Genomic DNA, 20,128 nt, shown 5'->3' with positions numbered 1-20,128 from the left:
ATATCCCTGTGTATAGGGGGCAGTATTATAGTAGTTATATTCTTGTACATATGGGGCAGTATTATAGTAGTTATATTCTTGTACATAGGGGGCAGTATTATAGTAGTTATATTCCTGTACATAGGGAGCAGTATTATAGTAGTTATATTCTTGTACATAGGGGGCAGTATTATAGTAGTTATATTCCTGTACATAGGAGGCAGTATTATAGTAGTTATATTCCTGTACATAGGGGCTGTATTATAGTAGTTATATTCTTGTACATAGGAAGCAGTATTATAGTAGTTATATTCCTGTACATAGGGGGCAGTATTATAGTAGTTATATTCTTGTACATAGGGGGCAGTATTATAGTAGTTATATTCCTGTACATAGGGGGCAGTATTATAGTAGTTATATTCCTGTACATAGGGGCAGTATTATAGTAGTTATATTCTTGTACATAGGAAGCAGTATTATAGTAGTTATATTCTTGTACATAGGGGGCAGTATTATAGTAGTTATATTCTTGTACATAGGAAGCAGTATTATAGTAGTTATATTCCTGTACATAGGGGGCAGTATTATAGTAGTTATATTCTTGTACATAGGAAGCAGTATTATAGTAGTCATATTCCTGTACATAGGGGGCAGTATTATAGTAGTTATATTCTTGTACATAGGGGGCAGTATTATAGTAGTTATATTCCTGTACATAGGGGGCAGTATTATAGTAGTTATATTCCTGTACATAGGGGCAGTATTATAGTAGTTATATTCTTGTACATAGGAAGCAGTATTATAGTAGTTATATTCTTGTACATAGGGGGCAGTATTATAGTAGTTATATTCCTGTACATAGGGGGCAGTATTATAGTAGTTATATTCTTGTACATAGGGGGCAGTATTATAGTAGTTATATTCCTGTACATAGGGGGTAGTATTATAGTAGTTATATTCTTGTACATAGGGACAGTATTATAGTAGTTATATTCTTGTACATAGGGGGCAGTATTATAGTAGTTATATTCTTGTACATAGGGGGCAGTATTATAGTAGTTATATTCTTGTACATAGGGAGCAGTATTATAGTAGTTATATTCCTGTACATAGGGGGCAGTATTATAGTAGTTATATTCTTGTACATAGGGGGCAGTATTATAGTAGTTATATCCCTGTGTATAGGGGGCAGTATTATAGTAGTTATATTCTTGTACATAGGAGGCAGTATTATAGTAGTTATATCCCTGTGTATAGGGGGCAGTATTATAGTAGTTATATTCTTGTACATATGGGGCAGTATTATAGTAGTTATATTCTTGTACATAGGGGGCAGGATTATAGTAGTTATATTCTTGTACATAGGGGGCAGTATTATAGTAGTTATATTCTTGTACATAGGAGGCAGTATTATAGTAGTTATATTCTTGTACATAGGGGGCAGTATTATAGTAGTTATATTCCTGTACATAGGGAGCAGTATTATAGTAGTTATATTCCTGTACATAGGGGGCAGTATTATAGTAGTTATATTCTTGTACATAGGGGGCAGTATTATAGTAGTTATATTCCTGTACATAGGGGGCAGTATTATAGTAGTTATATTCCTGTACATAGGGGGCAGTATTATAGTAGTTATATTCCTGTACATAGGGGGCAGTATTATAGTAGTTATATTCCTGTACATAGGGGGCAGTATTATAGTAGTTATATTCCTGTACATAGGGGGCAGTATTATAGTAGTTATATTCCTGTACATAGGGGGCAGTATTATAGTAGTTATATTCTTGTACATAGGGGGCAGTATTATAGTAGTTATATTCTTGTACATAGGTGGCAGTATTATAGTAGTTATATTCTTGTACATGGGGGGCAGGATTATAGTAGTTATATTCTTGTACATAGGGGGCAGTATTATAGTAGTTATATTCTTGTACATAGGAGGCAGTATTATAGTAGTTATATTCTTGTACATAGGAGGCAGTATTATAGTAGTTATATTCTTGTACATAGGAGGCAGTATTATAGTAGTTATATTCCTGTACATAGGGGGCAGTATTATAGTAGTTATATTCTTGTACATAGGGGCAGTATTATAGTAGTTATATCCTTGTACATAGGTGGCAGTATTATAGTAGTTATATTCTTGTACATAGGGGGCAGGATTATAGTAGTTATATTCTTGTACATGGGGGGCAGTATTATAGTAGTTATATTCTTGTACATAGGGGGCAGTATTATAGTAGTTATATTCCTGTACATAGGGAGCAGTATTATAGTAGTTATATCCCTGTACATAGGGGGCAGTATTATAGTAGTTATATTCTTGTACATAGGGGCAGTATTATAGTAGTTATATCCTTGTACATTGGGGGCAGTATTATAGTAGTTATATTCTTGTACATAGGAGGCAGTATTATAGTAGTTATATTCCTGTACATAGGGGGCAGTATTATAGTAGTTATATTCCTGTACATAGGGGGCAGTATTATAGTAGTTATATTCTTGTACATAGGGGGCAGTATTATAGTAGTTATATTCCTGTACATAGGGGGCAGTATTATAGTAGTTATATTCCTGTACATAGGGGACAGTATTATAGTAGTTATATTCCTGTACATAGGGGGCAGTATTATAGTAGTTATATTCTTGTACATAGGGGGCAGTATTATAGTAGTTATATTCCTGTACATAGGGGGCAGTATTATAGTAGTTATATTCTTGTACATAGGGGGCAGTATTATAGTAGTTATATTCCTGTACATAGGGGGCAGTATTATAGTAGTTATATTCTTGTACATAGGGGGCAGTATTATAGTAGTTATATTCCTGTACATAGGGGGCAGTATTATAGTAGTTATATTCTTGTACATAGGGGGCAGTATTATAGTAGTTATATTCTTGTACATAGGGGGCAGTATTATAGTAGTTATATTCTTGTACATAGGGGGCAGTATTATAGTAGTTATATTCCTGTACATAGGGGGCAGTATTATAGTAGTTATATTCCTGTACATAGGGGGCAGTATTAGAGTAGTTATATTCTTGTACATAGGGGGCAGTATTATAGTAGTTATATTCCTGTACATAGGAGGCAGTATTATAGTAGTTATATTCCTGTACATAGGAGGCAGTATTATAGTAGTTATATTCCTGTACACAGGGGGCAGTATTATAGTAGTTATATTCCTGTACATAGGGGGCAGTATTATAGTAGTTATATTCTTGTACAAAGGGGGCAGTATTATAGTAGTTATATTCTTGTACATAGGGTGCAGTATTATAGTAGTTATATTCTTGTACATAGGAGGCAGTATTATAGTAGTTATATTCCTGTACATAGGGGGCAGTGTTATAGTAGTTATATTCCTGTACACAGGGGGCAGTATTATAGTAGTTATATTCCTGTACATAGGGGGCAGTATTATAGTAGTTATATTCCTGTACATAGGGGTAGTATTATAGTAGTTATATTCCTGTACATAGGGGGAAGTATTATAGTAGTTATATTCTTGTACATAGGGGGCAGTATTATAGTAGTTATATTCTTGTACATAGTGGGCAGTATTATAGTAGTTAAATTCTTGTACATAGGGGGCAGTATTATAGTAGTTATATTCTTGTACATAGTGGGCAGTATTATAGTAGTTATATTCTTGTACATAGGGGGCAGTATTATAGTAGTTATATTCTTGTACATAGGGGGCAGTATTATAGTAGTTATATTCCTGTACATAGGGGGCAGTATTATAGTAGTTATATTCCTGTACATAGGGGGCAGTATTATAGTAGTTATATTCCTGTACATAGGGGGCAGTATTATAGTAGTTATATTCCTGTACATAGGGGGCAGTATTATAGTAGTTATATTCCTGTACATAGGGGGCAGTATTATAGTAGTTATATTCTTGTACATAGGGGGCAGTATTATAGTAGTTATATTCCTGTACATAGGGGGCAGTATTATAGTAGTTATATTCCTGTACATAGGGGGCAGTATTATAGTAGTTATATTCTTGTACATAGGTGGCAGTATTATAGTAGTTATATTCTTGTACATAGGGGGCAGGATTATAGTAGTTATATTCTTGTACATAGGGGGCAGTATTATAGTAGTTATATTCTTGTACATAGGAGGCAGTATTATAGTAGTTATATTCTTGTACATAGGAGGCAGTATTATAGTAGTTATATTCCTGTACATAGGGGGTAGTATTATAGTAGTTATATTCCTGTACATAGGGGACAGTATTATAGTAGTTATATTCTTGTACATAGGAGGCAGTATTATAGTAGTTATATCCCTGTGTATAGGGGGCAGTATTATAGTAGTTATATTCTTGTACATATGGGGCAGTATTATAGTAGTTATATTCTTGTACATAGGGGGCAGTATTATAGTAGTTATATTCCTGTACATAGGGAGCAGTATTATAGTAGTTATATTCCTGTACATAGGGGGCAGTATTATAGTAGTTATATTCTTGTACATAGGGGGCAGTATTATAGTAGTTATATTCCTGTACATAGGGGGCAGTATTATAGTAGTTATATTCCTGTACATAGGGGGCAGTATTATAGTAGTTATATTCCTGTACATAGGGGGCAGTATTATAGTAGTTATATTCCTGTACATAGGGGGCAGTATTATAGTAGTTATATTCTTGTACATAGGTGGCAGTATTATAGTAGTTATATTCTTGTACATGGGGGGCAGGATTATAGTAGTTATATTCTTGTACATAGGGGGCAGTATTATAGTAGTTATATTCTTGTACATAGGAGGCAGTATTATAGTAGTTATATTCTTGTACATAGGAGGCAGTATTATAGTAGTTATATTCTTGTACATAGGAGGCAGTATTATAGTAGTTATATTCCTGTACATAGGGGGCAGTATTATAGTAGTTATATTCTTGTACATAGGGGCAGTATTATAGTAGTTATATCCTTGTACATAGGTGGCAGTATTATAGTAGTTATATTCTTGTACATAGGGGGCAGGATTATAGTAGTTATATTCTTGTACATGGGGGGCAGTATTATAGTAGTTATATTCTTGTACATAGGGGGCAGTATTATAGTAGTTATATTCCTGTACATAGGGAGCAGTATTATAGTAGTTATATCCCTGTACATAGGGGGCAGTATTATAGTAGTTATATTCTTGTACATAGGGGCAGTATTATAGTAGTTATATCCTTGTACATTGGGGGCAGTATTATAGTAGTTATATTCTTGTACATAGGAGGCAGTATTATAGTAGTTATATTCCTGTACATAGGGGGCAGTATTATAGTAGTTATATTCCTGTACATAGGGGGCAGTATTATAGTAGTTATATTCTTGTACATAGGGGGCAGTATTATAGTAGTTATATTCCTGTACATAGGGGGCAGTATTATAGTAGTTATATTCCTGTACATAGGGGACAGTATTATAGTAGTTATATTCCTGTACATAGGGGGCAGTATTATAGTAGTTATATTCTTGTACATAGGGGGCAGTATTATAGTAGTTATATTCCTGTACATAGGGGGCAGTATTATAGTAGTTATATTCTTGTACATAGGGGGCAGTATTATAGTAGTTATATTCCTGTACATAGGGGGCAGTATTATAGTAGTTATATTCTTGTACATAGGGGGCAGTATTATAGTAGTTATATTCCTGTACATAGGGGGCAGTATTATAGTAGTTATATTCTTGTACATAGGGGGCAGTATTATAGTAGTTATATTCTTGTACATAGGGGGCAGTATTATAGTAGTTATATTCTTGTACATAGGGGGCAGTATTATAGTAGTTATATTCCTGTACATAGGGGGCAGTATTATAGTAGTTATATTCCTGTACATAGGGGGCAGTATTAGAGTAGTTATATTCTTGTACATAGGGGGCAGTATTAGAGTAGTTATATTCTTGTACATAGGGGGCAGTATTATAGTAGTTATATTCCTGTACATAGGAGGCAGTATTATAGTAGTTATATTCCTGTACATAGGAGGCAGTATTATAGTAGTTATATTCCTGTACACAGGGGGCAGTATTATAGTAGTTATATTCCTGTACATAGGGGGCAGTATTATAGTAGTTATATTCTTGTACAAAGGGGGCAGTATTATAGTAGTTATATTCTTGTACATAGGGTGCAGTATTATAGTAGTTATATTCTTGTACATAGGAGGCAGTATTATAGTAGTTATATTCCTGTACATAGGGGGCAGTGTTATAGTAGTTATATTCCTGTACACAGGGGGCAGTATTATAGTAGTTATATTCCTGTACATAGGGGGCAGTATTATAGTAGTTATATTCCTGTACATAGGGGTAGTATTATAGTAGTTATATTCCTGTACATAGGGGGAAGTATTATAGTAGTTATATTCTTGTACATAGGGGGCAGTATTATAGTAGTTATATTCTTGTACATAGTGGGCAGTATTATAGTAGTTAAATTCTTGTACATAGGGGGCAGTATTATAGTAGTTATATTCTTGTACATAGTGGGCAGTATTATAGTAGTTATATTCTTGTACATAGGGGGCAGTATTATAGTAGTTATATTCTTGTACATAGGGGGCAGTATTATAGTAGTTATATTCCTGTACATAGGGGGCAGTATTATAGTAGTTATATTCCTGTACATAGGGGGCAGTATTATAGTAGTTATATTCCTGTACATAGGGGGCAGTATTATAGTAGTTATATTCCTGTACATAGGGGGCAGTATTATAGTAGTTATATTCCTGTACATAGGGGGCAGTATTATAGTAGTTATATCCCTGTACATAGGGGGCAGTATTATAGTAGTTATATTCCTGTACATAGGGGGCAGAATTATAGTAGTTATATTCTTGTACATAGGGGGCTGTATTATAGTAGTTATATTCCTGTACATAGGGGGCTGTATTATGGTAGTTATATTCCTGTACATAGGGGGCAGTATTATGGTAGTTATATTCCTGTACATAGGGGGCAGTATTATAGTAGTTATATTCCTGTACATAGGAGGCAGTATTATAGTAGTTATATTCCTGTACATAGGGGGCAGTATTATAGTAGTTATATTCTTGTACATAGGGGGCAGTATTATAGTAGTTATATTCTTGTACATAGGGGGCAGTATTATAGTAGTTATATTCTTGTACATAGGGTGCAGTATTATAGTAGTTATATTCTTGTACATAGGAGGCAGTATTATAGTAGTTATATTCCTGTACATAGGGGGCAGTATTATAGTAGTTATATTCTTGTACATAGTGGGCAGTATTATAGTAGTTATATTCTTGTACATAGGGGGCAGTATTATAGTAGTTATATTCTTGTACATAGGGGGCAGTATTATAGTAGTTATATTCCTGTACATAGGGGGCAGTATTATAGTAGTTATATCCCTGTACATAGGGGGCAGTACTATAGTAGTTATATTCCTGTACATAGGGGGCAGTATTATAGTAGTTATATTCTTGTACATAGGGGGCAGTATTATAGTAGTTATATTCCTGTACATAGGGGGCAGTATTATAGTAGTTATATTCTTGTACATAGGGGGCAGTATTATAGTAGTTATATTCCTGTACATAGGGGGCAGTATTATAGTAGTTATATTCCTGTACATAGGGGGCAGTATTATAGTAGTTATATTCCTGTACATAGGGGGCAGTATTATAGTAGTTATATTCCTGTACATAGGGGGCAGTATTATAGTAGTTATATTCCTGTACATAGGGGGCAGTATTATAGTAGTTATATTCCTGTACATAGGGGGCAGTATTATAGTAGTTATATTCTTGTACATAGGGGCAGTATTATAGTAGTTATATTCCTGTACATAGGGGGCAGTATTATAGTAGTTATATTCTTGTACATAGGGGGCAGTATTATAGTAGTTATATTCCTGTACATAGGGGGCAGTATTATAGTAGTTATATTCTTGTACATAGGGGGCAGTATTATAGTAGTTATATTCCTGTACATAGGGGGCAGTATTATAGTAGTTATATTCCTGTACATAGGGGGCAGTATTATAGTAGTTATATTCTTGTACATAGGGGGCAGTATTATAGTAGTTATATTCTTGTACATAGGGGGCAGTATTATAGTAGTTATATTCTTGTACATAGGGGGTAGTATTATAGTAGTTATATTCCTGTACATAGGGGGCAGTATTATAGTAGTTATATCCCTGTACATACGGGGCTGTATTATAGTAGTTATATTCCTGTACATAGGGGGCTGTATTATAGTAGTTATATTCCTGTACATACGGGGCTGTATTATAGTAGTTATATTCCTGTACATAGGGGGCTGTATTATAGTAGTTATATTCCTGTACATAGGGGGCAGTATTATAGTAGTTATATTCCTGTACATAGGGGGCAGTATTATAGTAGTTATATTCCTGTACATAGGAGGCAGTATTATAGTAGTTATATTCCTGTACATAGGGGGCAGTATTATAGTAGTTATATTCTTGTACATAGGGGGCAGTATTATAGTAGTTATATTCTTGTACATAGGGTGCAGTATTATAGTAGTTATATTCTTGTACATAGGAGGCAGTATTATAGTAGTTATATTCCTGTACATAGGGGGCAGTATTATAGTAGTTATATTCTTGTACATAGGGGGCAGTATTATAGTAGTTATATTCTTGTACATAGGGGGCAGTATTATAGTAGTTTTATTCCTGTACATAGGGGGCAGTATTATAGTAGTTATATCCCTGTACATAGGGGGTAGTATTATAGTAGTTATATTCTTGTACATAGGGGGCAGTGTTATAGTAGTTATATTCTTGTACATAGGGGGCAGTATTATAGTAGTTATATTCTTGTACATAGGGGGCAGTATTATAGTAGTTATATTCCTGTACATAGGGGGCAGTATTATAGTAGTTATATTCTTGTACATAGGGGGCAGTATTATAGTAGTTATATTCCTGTACATAGGGGGCAGTATTATAGTAGTTATATTCCTGTACATAGGGGGCAGTATTATAGTAGTTATATTCTTGTACATAGGGGCAGTATTATAGTAGTTATATTCCTGTACATAGGGAGCAGTATTATAGTAGTTATATTCCTGTACATAGGGGGCAGTATTATAGTAGTTATATTCTTGTACATAGTGGGCAGTATTATAGTAGTTATATTCCTGTACATAGGGGGCAGTATTATAGTAGTTATATTCTTGTACATAGGGGGCAGTATTATAGTAGTTATATTCCTGTACATAGGGGGCAGTATTATAGTAGTTATATTCTTGTACATAGGGGGCAGTATAGCAGTGGTTATATTCCTGTACATAGGGGGCAGTATTATAGTAGTTATATTCCTGTACATAGGGGGCAGTATTATAGTAGTTATATTCTTGTACATAGGGGCAGTATTATAGTAGTTATATTCCTGTACATAGGGAGCAGTATTATAGTAGTTATATTCCTGTACATAGGGGGCAGTATTATAGTAGTTATATTCTTGTACATAGTGGGCAGTATTATAGTAGTTATATTCCTGTACATAGGGGGCAGTATTATAGTAGTTATATTCCAGTACATAGGGGGCAGTATTATAGTATTTATATTCTTGTACATAGGGGGCAGTATTATAGTAGTTATATTCTTGTACATAGGGGGCAGTATTATAGTAGTTATATTCTTGTACATAGGGGCAGTATTATAGTAGTTACATTCCTGTACATAGGGAGCAGTATTATAGTAGTTATATTCTTGTACATAGGGGGCAGTATTATAGTAGTTATATTCCTGTACATAGGGGGCAGTATTATAGTAGTTATATTCCTGTACATAGGGGGCAGTATTATAGTAGTTATATTCCTGTACATAGGGGGCAGTATTATAGTAGTTATATTCCTGTACATAGGGGGCAGTATTATAGTAGTTATATTCCTGTACATAGGGGGCAGTATTATAGTAGTTATATTCCTGTACATAGGGGGCAGTATTATAGTAGTTATATTCTTGTACATAGGGGGCTGTATTATAGTAGTTATATTCCTGTACATAGGGGGCTGTATTATAGTAGTTATATTCCTGTACATAGGGGGCAGTATTATAGTAGTTATATTCCTGTACATAGGGGGCAGTATTATAGTAGTTATATTCCTGTACATAGGGGGCAGTATTATAGTAGTTATATTCTTGTACATAGGGGGCAGTATAGCAGTGGTTATATTCCTGTATATAGGGGGCAGTATAGCAGTGGTTATATTCCTGTACATAGGGAGCAGTATTATAGTAGTTATATTCCTGTACATAGGGGGCAGTATTATAGTAGTTATATTCCTGTACATAGGGGGCAGTATTATAGTAGTTATATTCTTGTACATAGGGGGCAGTATTATAGTAGTTATATTCCTGTACATAGGGAGCAGTATTATAGTAGTTATATTCCTGTACATAGGGGGCAGTATTATAGTAGTTATATTCCTGTACATAGGGGGCAGTATTATAGTAGTTATATTCTTGTACATAGGGGGCAGTATAGCAGTGGTTATATTCCTGTATATAGGGGGCAGTATAGCAGTGGTTATATTCCTGTACATAGGGGGCAGTATTATAGTAGTTATATTCCTGTACATAGGGGCAGTATTATAGTAGTTATATTCCTGTACATAGGGGGCAGTATTATAGTAGTTATATTCCTGTACATAGGGGGCAGTATAGCAGTGGTTATATTCCTGTACATAGGGGGCGGTATTATAGTAGTTATATTCTTGTACATAGGGGGCAGTATAGCAGTGGTTATATTCCTGTACATAGGGGGCAGTATTATAGTAGTTATATTCTTGTACATAGGGGGCAGTATAGCAGTGGTTATATTCCTGTACATAGGGGGCAGTATTATAGTAGTTATATTCCTGTACATAGGGGGCAGTATAGCAGTGGTTATATTCCTGTACATAGGGGGCAGTATTATAGTAGTTATATTCTTGTACATAGGGGGCAGTATAGCAGTGGTTATATTCCTGTACATAGGGGGCAGTATTATAGTAGTTATATTCCTGTACATAGGGGGCAGTATTATAGTAGTTATATCCCTGTACATAGGGGGCAGTATTATAGTAGTTATATTCCTGTACATAGGGGGCAGTATTATAGTAGTTATATTCTTGTACATAAGGGGCAGTATTATAGTAGTTATATTCCTGTACATAGGGGGCAGTATTATAGTAGTTATATCCCTGTACATAGGGGGCAGTATTATAGTAGTTATATTCTTGTACATAGGGACAGTATTATAGTAGTTATATTCTTGTACATAGTGGGCAGTATTATAGTAGTTATATTCTTGTACATAGGGGCAGTATTATAGCAGTTATATTCCTGTACATAGGGGGCAGTATTATAGTAGTTATATTCCTGTACATAGGGGGCAGTATTATAGTAGTTATATTCTTGTACATAAGGGGCAGTATTATAGTAGTTATATTCCTGTACATAGGGGGCAGTATTATAGTAGTTATATCCCTGTACATAGGGGGCAGTATTATAGTAGTTATATTCCTGTACATAGGGGGCAGTATTATAGTAGTTATATTCTTGTACATAGGGGGCAGTATTATAGTAGTTATATTCCTGTATATAGGGGGCAGTATAGCAGTGGTTATATTCCTGTACATAGGGGGCAGTATAGCAGTGGTTATATTCCTGTACATAGGGGGCAGTATAGCAGTGGTTATATTCCTGTATATAGGGGGCAGTATAGCAGTTATATTCCTGTATATAGGGGGCAGTATAGCAGTTATATTCCTGTATATAGGGGGCAGTATAGCAGTGGTCAGCCCTGTGTGTATTGCAGGGATATCCTCTCTGTCTCTATGTATAGAATATTCTATAGATAAAGCTCCTGAGAATTATTTCTTCTCTTGCCGGGTTCCTTCCTCCTTATACTATATGATGAAAGGACATAATAAAGTGGGTGATAAGGGGGAGCCGCTCGTCAGCCGGGGCCCAGACACAATGCGTCCTGACAATAGCGCAGCGCTGGTTAATAAAGTCCTTTCTCCTCTCCGTCTTGTGTAGCGCGGGGCTGAGTAGTAATAGCGCCTCCCTGAGCCATTGTGCCGGCTCTTACCATCCCCCGCCTCACAGCGCTGCGCCGCCTAATAAACCCCGTCCTACCGCGCCGGACAGCCTCACTTATTAGCGCCTTTGTCTGAAGGGCAAACACTGCAACTGAGCTCCACTCACTGGTTTCCTCTTATAAAGCTCTACTGCAGCCACGCGCCTGTGTATGGCCGCTGCTTCCCCGGCTTATCCTGGCTCTGACACCAGGGGGAGCTCCAGCATTCAACCTCAGCTGTATACGGCTCCCCCTAGTGGTGGCTGCAGGTATGGACAGTGTTGTCATCCTGTACCCTCCTCCAATCTCATCTATAGGGGTGCAGGATGTGGGACTTCCACCAATCTCATCTATAGAGGTGCAGGATGTGGGACCTCCACCAATCTCATCTATAGGGGTGCAGGATGTGGGACCTCCACCAATCTCATCTATAGAGGTGCAGGATGCAGGACCTCCACTAATCTCATCTATAGGGGTGCAGGATGTGGGACCTCCACCAATCTCATCTATAGGGGTGCAGGATGTGGGACCTCCACCAATCTCATCTATAGGGGTGTGGGATGTGGGACCTCCACCAATCTCATCTATAGGGGTGCGGGATGTGGGACCTCCACCAATCTCATCTATAGGGGTGCAGGATGTGGGACCTCCACCAATCTCATCTATAGAGGTGCAGGATGCAGGACCTCCACTAATCTCATCTATAGGGGTGTGGGATGTGGGACCTCCACCAATCTCATCTATAGGGGTGCGGGATGTGGGACCTCCACCAATCTCATCTATAGGGGTGTGGGATGTGGGACCTCCACCAATCTCATCTATAGGGGTGCGGGATGTGGGACCTCCACCAATCTCATCTATAGGGGTGCAGGATGTGGGACCTCCACCAATCTCATCTATAGAGGTGCGGGATGTGAGATCTCCACCAATCTCATCTATAGGGGTGCAGGACGCGGGACCTCCACCAATCTCATCTATAGGGGTGTGGGATGTGGGACCTCCACCAATCTCATCTATAGGGGTGCAGGATGTGAGACCTCCACCAATCTCATCTATAGGGGTGTGGGATGTGAGACCTCCACCAATCTCATCTATAGGGGTGCAGGATGTGGGACCTCCACCAATCTCATCTATAGGGGTGCAGGATGTGGGACCTCCACCAATCTCATCTATAGGGTGCAGGATGTGCGACTTCCACCAATCTCATCTATAGGGGTGTGGGATGTGGGACCTCCACCAATCTCATCTATAGGGGTGCAGGATGTGGGACCTCCACCAATCTCATCTATAGGGGTGCAGGATGTGAGACCTCCACCAATCTCATCTATAGGGGTGTGGGATGTGGGACCTCCACCAATCTCATCTATAGGGGTGCAGGATGTGAGACCTCCACCAATCTCATCTATAGGGGTGTGGGATGTGAGACCTCCACCAATCTCATCTATAGGGGTGCAGGATGTGGGACCTCCACCAATCTCATCTATAGGGGTGCAGGATGTGAGACCTCCACCAATCTCATCTATAGGGGTGCAGGATGTGGGACCTCCACCAATCTCATCTATAGGGTGCAGGATGTGCGACTTCCACCAATCTCATCTATAGGGGTGTGGGATGTGGGACCTCCACCAATCTCATCTATAGGGGTGCAGGATGTGGGACCTCCACCAATCTCATTTATAGGGGTGCAGGATGTGAGACCTCCACCAATCTCATCTATAGGGGTGCGGGATGTGGGATCTCCACTAATCTCATCTATAGGGGTGCAGGATGTGAGACCTCCACCAATCTCATCTATAGAGGTGCGGGATGTGAGATCTCCACCAATCTCATCTATAGGGTGCGGGATGTGGGACCTCCACCAATCTCATCTATAGGGGTGCGGGATGCAGGACCTCCACCAATCTCATCTATAGGGGTGCAGGATGCAGGACCTCCACCAATCTCATCTATAGGGGTGTGGGATGTGGGACCTCCACCAATCTCATCTATAGAGGTGCGGGATGTGAGATCTCCACCAATCTCATCTATAGGGGTGCAGGATGTGGGACTTCCACCAATCTCATCTATAGGGGTGCAGGATGCAGGACCTCCACCAATCTCATCTATAGGGGTGTGGGATGTGGGACCTCCACCAATCTCATCTATAGGGGTGCAGGATGTGAGACCTCCACCAATCTCATCTATAGAGGTGCGGGATGTGAGATCTCCACCAATCTCATCTATAGGGGTGCAGGATGTGGGACTTCCACCAATCTCATCTATAGGGGTGCAGGATGCAGGACCTCCACCAATCTCATCTATAGGGGTGTGGGATGTGGGACCTCCACTAATCTCATCTATAGGGGTGCAGGATGTGAGACCTCCACCAATCTCATCTATAGGGGTGCGGGATGTGGGACCTCCACCAATCTCATCTATAGGGGTGCAGGATGTGGGACCTCCACCAATCTCATCTATAGGGGTGTGGGATGAGGGACCTCCACTAATCTCATCTATAGGGGTGCAGGATGTGAGACCTCCACCAATCTCATCTATAGGGGTGCAGGATGTGGGACCTCCACCAATCTCATCTATAGGGGTGCAGGATGTGGGACCTCCACCAATCTCATCTATAGGGGTGTGGGATGAGGGACCTCCACTAATCTCATCTATAGGGGTGCAGGATGTGAGACCTCCACCAATCTCATCTATAGGGGTGCAGGATGTGAGACCTCCACCAATCTCATCTATAGGGGTGCAGGATGTGAGACCTCCACCAATCTCATCTATAGGGGTGCAGGATGCAGGACCTCCACCAATCTCATCTATAGAGGTGCGGGATGTGGGATCTCCACTAATCTCATCTATAGGGGTGTGGGATGTGAGACCTCCACCAATCTCATCTATAGGGGTGCAGGATGCAGGACCTCCACCAATCTCATCTATAGGGGTGTGGGATGTGGGACCTCCACCAATCTCATCTATAGGGGTGCGGGATGTGGGACCTCCACCAATCTCATCTAGAGGGGTGCGGGATATGGGACCTCCACCAATCTCATCTATAGGGTGCAGGGTGTAGGACCTCCACCAATCTCATCTATAGGGGTGCAGGATGTGAGACCTCCACCAATCTCATCTATAGGGTGCAGGATGTGGGACCTCCACCAATCTCATCTATAGGGGTGCAGGATGTGGGACCTCCACCAATCTCATCTATAGGGTGCAGGATGTGGGACCTCCACCAATCTCATCTATAGGGGTGCAGGATGTGGGACCTCCACCAATCTCATCTATAGGGTGCAGGATGCAGGACCTCCACCAATCTCATCTATAGGGGTGCAGGATGTGGGACCTCCACCAATCTCATCTATAGGGTGCAGGATGTGGGACCTCCACCAATCTCATCTATAGGGGTGCAGGATGCAGGACCTCCACCAATCTCATCTATAGGGTGCAGGATGCAGGACCTCCACCAATCTCATCTATAGGGGTGCAGGATGTGGGACCTCCACCAATCTCATCTATAGGGTGCAGGATGTGGGACCTCCACCAATCTCATCTATAGGGGTGCGGGATGTGGGACCTCCACTAATCTCATCTATAGGGGTGCGGGATGTGGGACCTCCACCAATCTCATCTATAGGGGTGTGGGATGTGGGACCTCCACCAATCTCATCTATAGGGGTGTGGGATGTGAGACCTCCACCAATCTCATCTATAGGGTGCAGGATGTGGGACCTCCACCAATCTCATCTATAGGGGTGCGGGATGTGGGACCTCCACCAATCTCATCTAGAGGGGTGCGGGATATGGGACCTCCACCAATCTCATCTATAGGGTGCAGGGTGTAGGACCTCCACCAATCTCATCTATAGGGGTGTGGGATGTGAGACCTCCACCAATCTCATCTATAGGGTGCAGGATGTGGGACCTCCACCAATCTCATCTATAGGGGTGCAGGATGTGGGACCTCCACCAATCTCATCTATAGGGTGCAGGATGTGGGACCTCCACCAATCTCATCTATAGGGGTGCAGGATGTGGGACCTCCACCAATCTCATCTATAGGGTGCAGGATGCAGGACCTCCACCAATCTCATCTATAGGGGTGCAGGATGTGGGACCTCCACCAATCTCATCTATAGGGTGCAGGATGTGGGACCTCCACCAATCTCATCTATAGGGGTGCGGGATGTGGGACCTCCACTAATCTCATCTATAGGGGTGCGGGATGTGGGACCTCCACCAATCTCATCTATAGGGGTGTGGGATGTGGGACCTCCACCAATCTCATCTATAGGGGTGTGGGATGTGAGACCTCCACCAATCTCATCTATAGGGTGCAGGATGTGGGACCTCCACCAATCTCATCTATAGGGGTGCGGGATGTGGGACCTCCACCAATCTCATCTATAGGGGTGCGGGATGTGGGACCTCCACCAATCTCATCTATAGGGGTGCAGGATGTGGGACCTCCACCAATCTCATCTATAGGGTGCAGGATGTGGGACCTCCACCAATCTCATCTATAGGGGTGCAGGATGTGAGACCTCCACCAATCTCATCTATAGGGGTGCGGGATGTGGGACCTCCACCAATGTCATCTATAGGGGTGCAGGATGTGGGACCTCCACCAATCTCATCTATAGGGGTGCAGGATGCAGGACCTCCACCAATCTCATCTATAGGGGTGCAGGATGCAGGACCTCCACCAATCTCATCTATAGGGTGCAGGATGTGGGACCTCCACCAATCTCATCTATAGGGTGCAGGATGTGGGACCTCCACCAATCTCATATATAGAGGTGCGGGATGTGAGACCTCCACCAATCTCATCTATAGGGGTGTGGGATGTCGGACCTCCACCAATCTCATCTATAGGGTGCGGGATGTGGGACCTCCACCAATCTCATCTGTCAGAACGGTTTTTCATGGATGTTTCAATATTTCAACCTGGAAAACCCCTTTAAGTTGAGTCTTGAATTCAGAAAAGATGAGAAGGGGAGCGGCGCTGGCCCACAATCCGGATCCCTTGTGTGGAGCGTGCGCTGACCCAGTGATGTGCTGCCGCCGCCGTACCGGGAACAGCTGGGGAGAATTAGGAAAGCCGGAATCTGCTCCTTCTCTTCTTCTCCAGAACAAAAGGCTGGAAATTGTTTGCATTGAGCTCAGACAAAGAGCGATAACTGCTGGGGTGAGCGCCTGACACGGAGGAGGCGACTGCCGGATACGACGCTCTATTCTCTCCGCTCGCTAATAACTCGGCCTGCGGTTACATGGAACTTCTGGACATAATAGTCTCTAATTCCTCCCGATGACAATGGGGCGGCGGGGGCACAGGGCAGCGGCACGCCAGGGGGAGACGACCATCAGGAGTGAGGGAATATACCCCCATAATACCGCCATACAGCGCTCATATAGTTACATTGTATGCATATATATCCATCTCTCTCTCTGTTACATTGTATAACACCATCCATCCATCTCCCTCTCTCTGTGTTACAATGTAGCCGGTGACACTGGTGCTATCCATCCATTGTGCTCTGCAGCCCTAACACAAGGGGGCGCCACATCCCCGGCACCGCCAGGGTCAGGACATTGCTGGATGTGTCTGCACAGCAGCACAGAGGCTTTCAGCAGCAGGGTGTAATGGCCTCCGCTCAGCGCTAGTCACTAGTTTGATGCTTTTGTCCGCCTCTCACTTTTTATATTTTGTAATAATCCACCTGAGATGAAAAGCCCGAGCCCAGGAAAGTGTCTGCGGTAATAACCATCAAGGAGCCGCACAAGATGAGAGGATCACACAACGTCCCCTCCAGACTGATTACACCGGGAACGAGGGCTCTTATACCCGACCCCCAGACACAGCAGAGACTAACCGGACACTTACCCCACTGCAACCGCACTGCAGGCAACACAAGGCACACAGGAGACACCACAACACACCTCTGACCTCCTCCAGACCCCTCTGTCCTCCTCCTCCACCAGACTCCTCTGTCCTCCTCCTCCTCCAGACTCCTCTGTCCTCCTCCTCCTCCAGACTCCTCTGTCCCCTTCTCCTCCAGACTCCTCTGTCCTCCTCCTCCTCCAGACTCCTCTGTCCTCCTCCTCCTCCAGACTCCTCTGTCCTCCTCCTCCTCCAGACTCCTCTGTCCTCCTCCTCCAGACTCCTCTGTCCTCCTCCTCCTCCAGACCCCTCTGTCCTCCTCCTCCTCCAGACTCCTCTGTCCTCCTCCTCCTCCAGACTCCTCTGTCCTCCTCCTCCTCCAGACTCCTCTGTCCTCCTCCTCCTCCACTAGGCTCCTCTGTCCTCCTCCTCCTCCCCCAGACTCCTCTGTCCTCCTCCTCCTCCAGATTCCTCTGTCCTCCTCCTCCACCAGACTCCTCTGTCCTCCTCCTCCAGACCCTTCTGTCCTCCTCCTCCTCCAGGACTCCTCTGTCCTCCTCCTCCTCCAGACCCCTCTGTCCTCCTCCTCCAGACCCCTCTGCCCTCCTCTTCCTCCAGACTCCTCTGTCCTCCTCCTCCTCCAGACTCCTCTGTCCTCCTCCTCCTCCAGACTCCCTCTGTCCTCCCCCTCCAGACTCCTCTGTCCTCCTCCTCCAGACTCCTCTGTCCTCCTCCTCCTCCAGACTCCTCTGTCCTCCTCCTCCTCCAGACTCCCTCTGTCCTCCTCCTCCTCCAGACTCCTCTGTCCTCCTCCTCCAGGCTCCTCTGTCCTCCTCCAGGCTCCTCTGTCCTCCTCCAGGCTCCTCTGTCCTCCTCCTCCACCAGGGGGAGTATAAAACCCCTGCACAGTGGGAGCACATGTCTTCTTTGTCAGCAGTGCAGACCTCATGGCCCAGTCCAGACTACAGGACTCAGAGTGAGCAGAGAGACAGTGTGTAGTGCACCTTTAGTGCTGTCACAGAAAACCCAGGAACTGAGTCAGGAGACCCTAACCCAGAGCTGCAGCTTTATCTTCCAGGCTGGTACATTATTCCTGTCCACCCCTCTCCATGACCCCTCCAGTACCAGAATCTGCTGTTGACTGTTTAGGCCGTTGCCTGCTTCCTGTTGTTCAATAGAGAACTGAGTTGATTGGCACAACGTTGCCTCGGTATGATCCCTGGATACGGCTGTTACCACCACGGGCTCCCCATCCATCACCCAGGAGCTTATCTTACAGACACTCAGGGGCTGCCCCAGGGAGACCCAGTACATCAGCCTCTCCCTCCATATTTCTTGCACACACCACCTGCTGGAGAGCTGCCAGGCTGTAGGACAGTCCTCCCGGTCCCCATACCAAGCACCGTGACCACAGCGTGCCCTAGGACGCAACCGCCAGCCACTCCGGTATTCTGGGCCCCGGCTGACTCCAGGCCCCAAGAAAAAGGCCCCGGCGGAGGATGTTGCAAATATCTGCAAAGTACCAGCGATGTCTGGAGTCGGATCCCGGGATATAAGTATCAGTGATGTCTGGAGTCGGATCCCGGATATAAGTATCAGTGATGTCTGGAGTCGGATCCCTGGATATAAGTATCAGTGGATGTCTGGAGTCGGATCCCTGGATATAAGTATCAGTGATGTCTGGAGTCAGATCCCGGGATATAAGTATCAGTGATGTCTGGAGTCGGATCCCAGGATATAAGTATCAGTGATGTCTGGAGTCGGATCCCGGGATATAAGTATCAGCGATGTTTGGAGTCGGATCCCGGGATATAAGTATCAGTGATGTCTGGAGTCGGATCCCGGGATATAAGTATCAGTGATGTCTGGAGTCGGATCCCAGGATATAAGTATCAGTGATGTCTGGAGTCGGATCCCGGGATATAAGTATCAGCGATGTTTGGAGTCGGATCCCGGGATATAAGTATCAGTGATGTCTGGAGTCGGATCCCGGGATATAAGTATCAGTGATGTCTGGAGTCGGATCCCTGGATATAAGTATCAGTGATGTCTGGAGTCGGATCCCGGGATATAAGTATCAGTGATGTCTGGAGTCGGATCCCTGGATATAAGTATCAGTGATGTCTGGAGTCGGATCCCAGGATATAAGTATCAGTGATGTCTGGAGTCGGATCCCGGGATATAAGTATCAGTG

This window comes from Engystomops pustulosus, chromosome 6, assembly GCF_040894005.1.
Source record: "Engystomops pustulosus chromosome 6, aEngPut4.maternal, whole genome shotgun sequence".
Classification (NCBI taxonomy): domain Eukaryota; kingdom Metazoa; phylum Chordata; class Amphibia; order Anura; family Leptodactylidae; genus Engystomops; species Engystomops pustulosus.
Note: the sequence above shows the minus strand (reverse complement) of the source record.